The sequence below is a fragment of the Rattus norvegicus genome (assembly GCF_036323735.1).
Source record: "Rattus norvegicus strain BN/NHsdMcwi chromosome Y unlocalized genomic scaffold, GRCr8 chrY_unlocalized_11, whole genome shotgun sequence".
In the NCBI taxonomy this organism is placed as follows: Eukaryota; Metazoa; Chordata; class Mammalia; order Rodentia; family Muridae; genus Rattus; species Rattus norvegicus.
Genome location: NW_026947369.1, coordinates 660,025 through 668,611, shown reverse-complemented (window position 1 = coordinate 668,611; position 8,587 = coordinate 660,025). Strand labels below are relative to the sequence as shown.

At 33.5% G+C, this 8,587-nt stretch overlaps 1 long non-coding RNA gene across 1 annotated transcript in view; it reads left to right on the top strand.

Annotated features, from left to right (window-relative positions):
* The first annotated feature begins 389 nt into the window (after nt 1-389).
* The window catches only part of LOC134484573 (uncharacterized), a 59,610-nt gene continuing 51,412 nt past the window's right edge, over nt 390-8,587 (top strand). Inside the window, exon 1 of the long non-coding RNA XR_010062041.1 lies at nt 390-553. This is a non-coding gene — a long non-coding RNA (uncharacterized LOC134484573). The remainder of the gene's footprint in view (nt 554-8,587) is intronic.

Here is an 8,587-nt window from a genome sequence, read left to right as displayed (position 1 = left end):
TAGCTCTCAGAAAAACAACTGTGCTCTCTCAAAATCTATTCTTTGCAATTAAGAAATGAATGATATAAACCCTTTGACATTCAGGAACCATAAGAACAGGGAATTCCAGATGCTTCTGTGACGCTTCCAGCTCTTGATTCTCATATGTGTAAGTCTCAGATCAAGTCTATCTCTTCAGCGATACCACTCCAACCCTTCCAAGGGCTCTCTGAACTTTTCAAAATACCACTTATTTCTTCATTTTTTCATACAAAGACAGAAGGCCAGGTTCCTTCCTCACATCTCTGATCTCCTCATCCTGTTTGTTCTCACTCCCAAATGGCTGTTTACTCTGAATTAGTGCAAATTAGCAAACCAGAGAGGTAATGAGGTAATATGTGAGAGTCAGTTCCTGTCAGGACAATAATTGTTACATCACAGAAGAAGCTAGGGCTCTCCTAGTTACAACAGATTTTTCATGGAGGTCCTATTTATGATGTCACTGAGAACTGCCATCTCCTACCTGCTAAACAGCTTTCCTTACATTTACCAGATTCGAGGGTGTCCTTTCCAGGTATGTCTCCTGTGACACAGTGGAAAGCTTTACGTACTCCATCTCTCTTAAGCTAGAGACTTATCTCTGCTTCACTAGTGGTTACATGCTGTGAATGGAGAAGGTTAGTCAGGGGCTTGGCATGGGTCCCTAAGATCTAGGAATATGGAGTGCAGGAGATTCTACTGGATAATAATTTTATTCCCAGTTCCATTCCTCTGGCCTATAATTCAATTTCCTCAGATATCTTTCTTTTCTAATAGCCAGTATTTTCCCTACAGATCTTTAATTGAGTGAATATTTTATTACATTTTCTTAGTGTACATTCCTTGATAGTGGACTTTATATATATATTGCTGAATGTGTACTCAAATGTTCTATTATCCTATTCCATTTTTTTGCTCTGATTTTGAAAAAAAGGGGGCCCAGTACTAAAGTGAATATAACAGTGTATATATTCTGTATCTACTTAAATGACAAACTCCCAAATCCTTATTTTATCCAAAAATTACCACACATTAGTAAAGCAAAGGACAACATAGACTATAATGTGGTTCTGCGGTAGCATTAGATAGCAGTTCTCTAATATCTACCTTCCAGTGTTTCCATGGCCAGACTTGAGGGTTTTGGATGTTTTACCATGATTCTTTATTCAGTCCAAACATAAAGTTCATTACATGGACTGGGAGAGGAGTGGCTTGAAGTCAAGTGAATCTTCTACTTCAGTAGGTTCATAAGAATAGAATGGAGTCTATATGGCTTCGTCATTTGTGGATTCTAAATTCTTAACTTAGTTGCGCAGAATACTTGTTAAAAATCCACCAAACACCATAGCTGTACAAGGGGCCAATTATATCCTAGTCATTCTGATTGCTGTGCTATGGAAACTCAGGATTTTGTTTTTCATTTCCATTTACCTGATGGCTAAGGATGTTGATATTCCTCATTTGAGAATTCATTGTTTAGCTCTACACACACAAACACAAACACAAACACACACACACATACACACACTCTCTGTCTCTGTCTGTCTGTCTGTCTGTCTGTCTGTCTGTCTGTCTCTCTCTCTCTCTCTCTCTCTCTCTCTCTCCGAAATCAAATGTAGATAAGAGTGATGAAGCTAAGGAGTCTATGCTGCCAGTGAACTGAAAATGGACATCTTGTTGGTAGGATTTGAGAAAGGATTAGAAGAGCTAAAGGTACTTTCAACACCATAATAACAACAATGCAAAAAAAAAAAAAAAACAAAAAAAAAAAACAGAGATTTCTGGTACTAAACCAATATTCAAAGACTGTACATGGACAGAACTATGGCTCCAACTGCATATGTGACAAAGGATGGTCTTGGGGTCACCAATGGAAGGAGAAGCCATTGAGTTTGTCTCCAAGTTCAAGGCAATGTCAGGGAGAAGTAAGGTGGGTTATAGAAGAAGGGGAGCAGAATTGGATAGGGCAATTATGGAAAAGAAACTGGGAAAGGAAATAACATTTGAAATGCAAATGTAGAAATATCCAATTAAAAAAGCAATATAATTTTATAAGAAATTTAAAAAATGAAAAAAAGAAAAGAAATCTGCCAGCTAATCAAACCTATTGAGTCAGAAATCTAAAGAGTCACTGTCAGGGAATGGTATTCAGAGTAATACTAGTGGAAAGACTGAGATGATGATGTCTTTTTTTTTTTTATTTATTTATTCATTTATTACATATAAGTACAGACACACCAGAAGAGGGCATTGGATCCCATTACAGATGGTTGTGAGCCACCATGTGGTTGCTGGGGATTGAACTCAGGACCTCTGGAAGAGCAGTCGGTGCTCTTAACTGCTGAGCCATCTCTCCAGCCCGAGATGATGATGTCTTAACTAGAAGCTCTTCTCTTTCAGAAATCAGTGTCATAAACAAATTGCACAATAGGAATCCAAAGCACGGAGGCATTTACACTGAGCTGAGGAGATAATACTTGTCTTTCCTTTGTTTCTTTGGACCTTTTCTTCAGGGCAAAAAGAGTAAAAGCCACAAGGTCTGATAAGAACAACTGTGCCCTTCCCAACAACTGGCATTTGTAATGAATAAATTGATTATATAAACTCTCTTACTTACAAGAACCATATCAAGCAGGGAAGTCCAGATGATTCTGAGAAGATCGCAGCTCATGATTCCAATGTGTGGAAGGCTCAGATCAAGGCTATTTATTCAGAGAACCCACTCATTCCCTACCCAAGACTCACTGAACTTTCCCACGGACAAGATTTGAGGGTGCCTTTCCAATAGTGTCTCCTGTGACATACTGGAAAACTTTACATACTATATATCTGTAAAGCTAGAGACTTCTCTTTGCTTCATTAGTACTTACATGTTCAGAATAGAGAATGTTGGTCAGGGGCTTGGCATGGGTAAAAAAGATCTAGGAACATGGTGTGGAGGAGATTATTTAGGATAATAATTCCACTTCCACGTCCATTCCTGAGACATACAGGTCAAGCTCCTAGTTTGTCTCGGTTTCCCAAAGTCCAATATTTTCCTCCAGACGTTTAATTGAAGGAATTTTGTATTACATTTTCTTAGTGTACATTCTTTGAAAGAGGACTTTATATATATATTCCTGAATGTGTACTCAAAAATATTGCTTTCCAATTTTATTTTTTGCAATGATATTGCAACAAAGTGGGCCCAGCTAAAGTGTGAATATAACAATATAAATATTGTATACCTACTTCTAATGATAATCTCCCAATCCTTATTTTATACAAAAATTAACAGACATCAATAAAGCAAAGGAGAACATAGACCCTAGAATGCGGTCCTGAATTTCTTTTAGGCTTGAAAAATTTTGCCTAGAAATTTTGTAGTTGTATTTGTGTCTTTATCCCTCCACTGGTGTCCTTCCGGGCTACAGGAGTTGGCCTCTAAATGTTCCATATCACCAATGTAAGTCACAGCTTAGGTAACCCCCATTGATTCGTGGGTACCTCCATTATCCTGGACTCTTTCTCTTCCTGGAGATTTCCCCTACCTCCTCATCTCTAAAAGTTCAAGATTTCCTTTCCTTCTCCTGACTATTGGATCATATCTCCTGTCCCTTCCCACACAGGATCCATTCTCCTCTTCCTTCCATCTCCCATCTAGTTCCTTCCCTCAATCGGCCTCCTAGACAATTTTATGCCCATTCTACATGAGACTCAATCCTATGCACTTGGGGCATTCTTCCTGTGTATCTTCTTTGTATCTATGAGCTTAGTGGAGAATGTCCTGTAGTTTACGGGTAATATTACTTATAATTGAGCAATTTCAAAAACCCTGCTGGATCATATTTTTATAGTAGTATTCAACTTTGAAAATGATAATTTAATATGTGTGAATGTCCGGAGGAACAAATTTAAGTAAAAAGAAACTTAAAACATAGATCAAATCACAGATTTTAAAAGTTGACCTAATAATAAAATTGTCTACTATCATAAAGTTTGATTATATCACAGGCAATTTTTTAAGTGGTACAATAAATTTGGCAGAAAAATGATGTTTTTACCAAATAATTATGGATAATTTGACTAAGATCAAATAAGATAAATATATTATTTCCATTTTGATATCACTTGCTGGCATTTTTCCTCAAACATGATGTATATAGAATTAAACATAATGGTATTAGTTTTAAATTTTAATATTTATTTTAACCTAACCTATAAAGTAACAGATTGTCTTATTTTATTCTTGTTGACATTCAACCTCATCCTTGATTTTTCAGTTCTTTGTTCCTTCCTGTCTTATGTCCCTCACCACTTATACTAGTCTCTCTTCATTATTCTTACATCTACATCCATATCCCACATGTTCAATATCTTCCATAGCACACTGTATAAAACCCAACTTTCTAATGTCTGCGACCTATATCAGTTAAATAAACTCAAGCCATCCACAGCTTCACATAAATACAAGTATATTAGAAGGAGATTCTATGATCTATATGAGAAAGAACACATGGTATTTGCCTTTCTGAGTCTTTGCTACCTTACTCGGTATATTTTCTAGTTACATTTATTTTCCTGAAACCATGATAGTTTAGTTTTCCTAGGGCTTAATGAAATGCCATTTCGTATATTGTCATATTCTTATGTATCTACATATCAATGAACATTCCTTACTATTCTCAATAAAACAACAATAGATTTTTTGTGAATAATGATGAGAAAGCTCAGATAGAGAAGTCAAGATTAATTACTGACAAACTAAGAAAAAAATTTCAAAGATAAAAATTTGTGGTTATGTTAACTAGATCAGTGTACATTAAGGTTAATAAAGGATGTGGTATTTATAATGTTTTAATAAAAATTAAAATTGTAGAATATTCAATACTTTAGAGAATGCTTATAAAATTGTCCATCACTAAGTGTTACTTACACTAAAAATTTAATATTTTTATAAAATGTTTTGGAGACATATATATATATATGTATATATATATATGTATATATATATATACATATATATATATATATAACCTTCAAAATAACATTAAGAAGTTACTGTCATAAAATTCAATAACAACACCAAAGACCGGTTATATGAATTAAAAATGGACTAGAAGTTATTGAAAACCTCTCCAATTAAATTCAGAGACTTAGAAAAGAGAGCCTTTTAATAGAAAGGCACATGGCAAACAAGAAACAATAAAATCCTGAAACTATACTAAGATGGTTACTATTCATTCCTATGCGCTAAGGTTCCATCAACAAGCATGGTAGATGAAGAGAAGGTATATGTCAGAAAAATTAATTCATGTTTAACATAGTAACTTTCTTCATAATACCCAAGCAGACACTTCTCTTTTTTGTTGCTTAAAAAGTATGTACAAAGCACGGCTTTTGATTATAACACTAATATTTCAAAACTATCATTAAATATGCAAAGATCTTAACACAAAACCCATAGTTTTCATAGCAACCATACAAACTTAAGAAGGAAAAGAAAACATTTTTAAGTACATAGATATGCGTAATGAAGTCCCCACCTTACCAGTAACAGATGGGTCAAATTTATTGTTCTATGTATTACATAGAATACTCTATCCCAGTTCATTGTTCCTTAGCATATGTTTTTCCTCATCTTTCTCTGTTACTTATCTTCTGAAAGCAGGTTGTATTTCTCATAAAATTAGTTCAAATCATCCAATCTTCACTCCAACAAAAAGAAGGTGTTGACATTAGAGGAAAACCAATTAAAGGTTCTCATTCTTTATTGTGCAAAATTTTATATATTATTTTGTATGCTTAATATGCTTCTACACCTTAGTGATGACAATTCAATATTGGCCTGAAATCCAATATTCTTAATTCACAATGTAAAAGCCCTTTAGCTAATCACAGAAAAGCCTTCAAAGTGTATTTACATAGGTTTATTTAATAATAATTCAACTTATAGTGTAAGGGGAATAGTGATGTATAACATCTTTTCTTACATTTTTGGTGCCTCACATTATTTTATAGCTAAGAGATTTCATTAGTATCAAGAAAAAATTATTAACATCTTACTAAAATAAAATGAGAATTTTTCTCTGTATAATTCAGAACTTATTCTTGAACATTTTTGTGACACTGTTTCTTTTATATCCCTGGCAGTACCAGAACTCACTCTCCCTCTCACCTTTTCTCTCTTTCTCTCTCTGTAGACCAATCTGGCCTTGAACTTAGAGTTCTGCCTGCTTCTGCTCCCCAGTGCTAAGAATAAAGGCCTGTGCCACCACACCCCGTTCTTGTCTACATCTTTAACATGCTCTTGTCTGATTATATTCCAAATCTTATGAAGTTAGTTCCCTAAAGTACCTAGAAAAACTCCAATACCAAAAATATATTTTGCATATCTAAGTCCCTCTTCCCAAATTCCTGATTGATCTAGTCACCTAGCAAGCTCTCTGAAGGAACTGAAAACAACAAATTTTGCTTTCATAACAGGAATAAAGAAAAGGACTGTTTACTGCACGATCTCTTGATATCACGGAACAATTCTTCCAACACTACAAAGTGAAATCTCATAAAGAAATGTGTACCCGAAGCCACAGTTTCTTACCTTCTATTTGGTTGTGCACACTGTGACCACCATTTCATTTTAACCAGGTTTAACGCAAAGGTATTCTCTGCCCCAAGAATCCAATTCTACTATATTGACATATTCAGCCATGTTCAGATAAATTTAATCACCAAGCACACCAAAGTAAGGATTTATAAAATATCCAACAGAAACATGGGAAGAAATGCTACAAATATAAATTCATACAGAATAAATAAACAAAAGGTCATTTACTTTTGTAACACAACATCTATCCATTTTCATTGTATTGATTGGTTCTGTGTATATTCAGAAGCCAAGAAAATTGTATTTAAGCCAGGACACAATTTGTGAGTTTTAGTTCTCTCTATTATATAGACTATGAAGACTAACACTTAGATATCAATGCTTAATAGAAAGCAATTTTACATGTTGTGTCATTTAACTATTTCTCGGATTTTTTTGTATAATTGAAAAAGTATAGCTAAATCTTGTTATTTAATATTATTCCCACTCAATTTCAATATCTACTTTAACTCTGAGTAATAAGTCCAAATGGGATCTGATTACATATATTGGCCACATACGTATTTTTCTAAAAATTATAAGGCAAAGTTTTATATGCTAGAATATACACTTTTGGGAGTACTGGAATTTAGTTCATCCTTTTTCATTACTTTTCTCTGAAAGACTATTTTTTACTAATTTGTTTCAAATTTTTAGAAGTATTGTTGTGTGTGTGTTTGTGTGTGTGAGTGTGCCTGTGTGAGTATACATACATACATATACATGTATATTTTATAATTCAAATATAATAAGACCAGAGAAAGTAGCTTGAGTGATATTGATAATTTATAGACACAGTGAATTTTTGTATATGCGTATATATAACCTTGAAAATATTTTCTGAGTATTTTTTCAAAAGCAATTTTTAAATATGTATACTAGATCAAACATGCTAATTGCAGTTTTAGCTTTTTCCACACTAATTTTATCTCATTAGATGTCTAGAAAGAAATATATGGATCCCTGAATCATATATTAACTCCAACTGTAGGTAGAATCAATGATAGATCTTATTTTTCTCACCTTTACTTCATAAATTATATATTTAATATGCTCTATTTATATTAGAAACGTGTGCCACATTATACATATATATATATATATATATATATATATATATATATATATGTATTTGTTGATAACTTCCTTCTGTAAACAAACATTAAGAATTAATGATTTATATACATTATTACAAAATCTAAGAACATTCGGTGTGTTCCATAATCAACTACCATAATGCATAAAAATTAGAATCATTTCCTGACTGACGCTATTAACAAAAATTACTTGATGTACCATTCCTATAAACTAATTTAGATATTATCCATCTGAGTTTCTTCAAGGAAATGTCTAACTTTTAGTAAAGGGAAATATAGTAAAATTGTTACTGTCTTTGAATCACAAATGATGTCAGTATTTTTTTTCATTCTATATATCTTTAAATTGTAAAATACAGTTTTGTTTAAATAAGTCATAACAAAAAGGGACATATTGATTATAGACAGCAAAAGAGAGCAAATGAAATTAATGCCAAACTCTAATATTTGAGCCAATATCAGAAATGGGAAATGATATTTTACTATTAATTTAAGGAGACATAATGTCATTTTTATTTAATAATTTTCCTGAATATTTTATGTATTTTCAGTTCAAATGGTATCTCCTTTCCTCCCTCTCCCATAAACCCCCCTTCCAGCTTCTTTGTAGATGTTCCCTTTTCCACCAACTCACTTCAACCTCAATGCCCTGGCATTACCCTACACTGGGGAAAAAAGTCTTCACTGGATTAAAGGATTTTAATTCCAATCATGCTGGACAGTGCATTTCTCTGCCACACATGTGGCTGGAATCATTGGTTCCTCAAACTGTACTCAATAGTGGGTTGTTTAATCCCCCTAATTTCTGGTGGGGTCTTGTTGGTTGATATTGTTGTTCTTCCTGGGG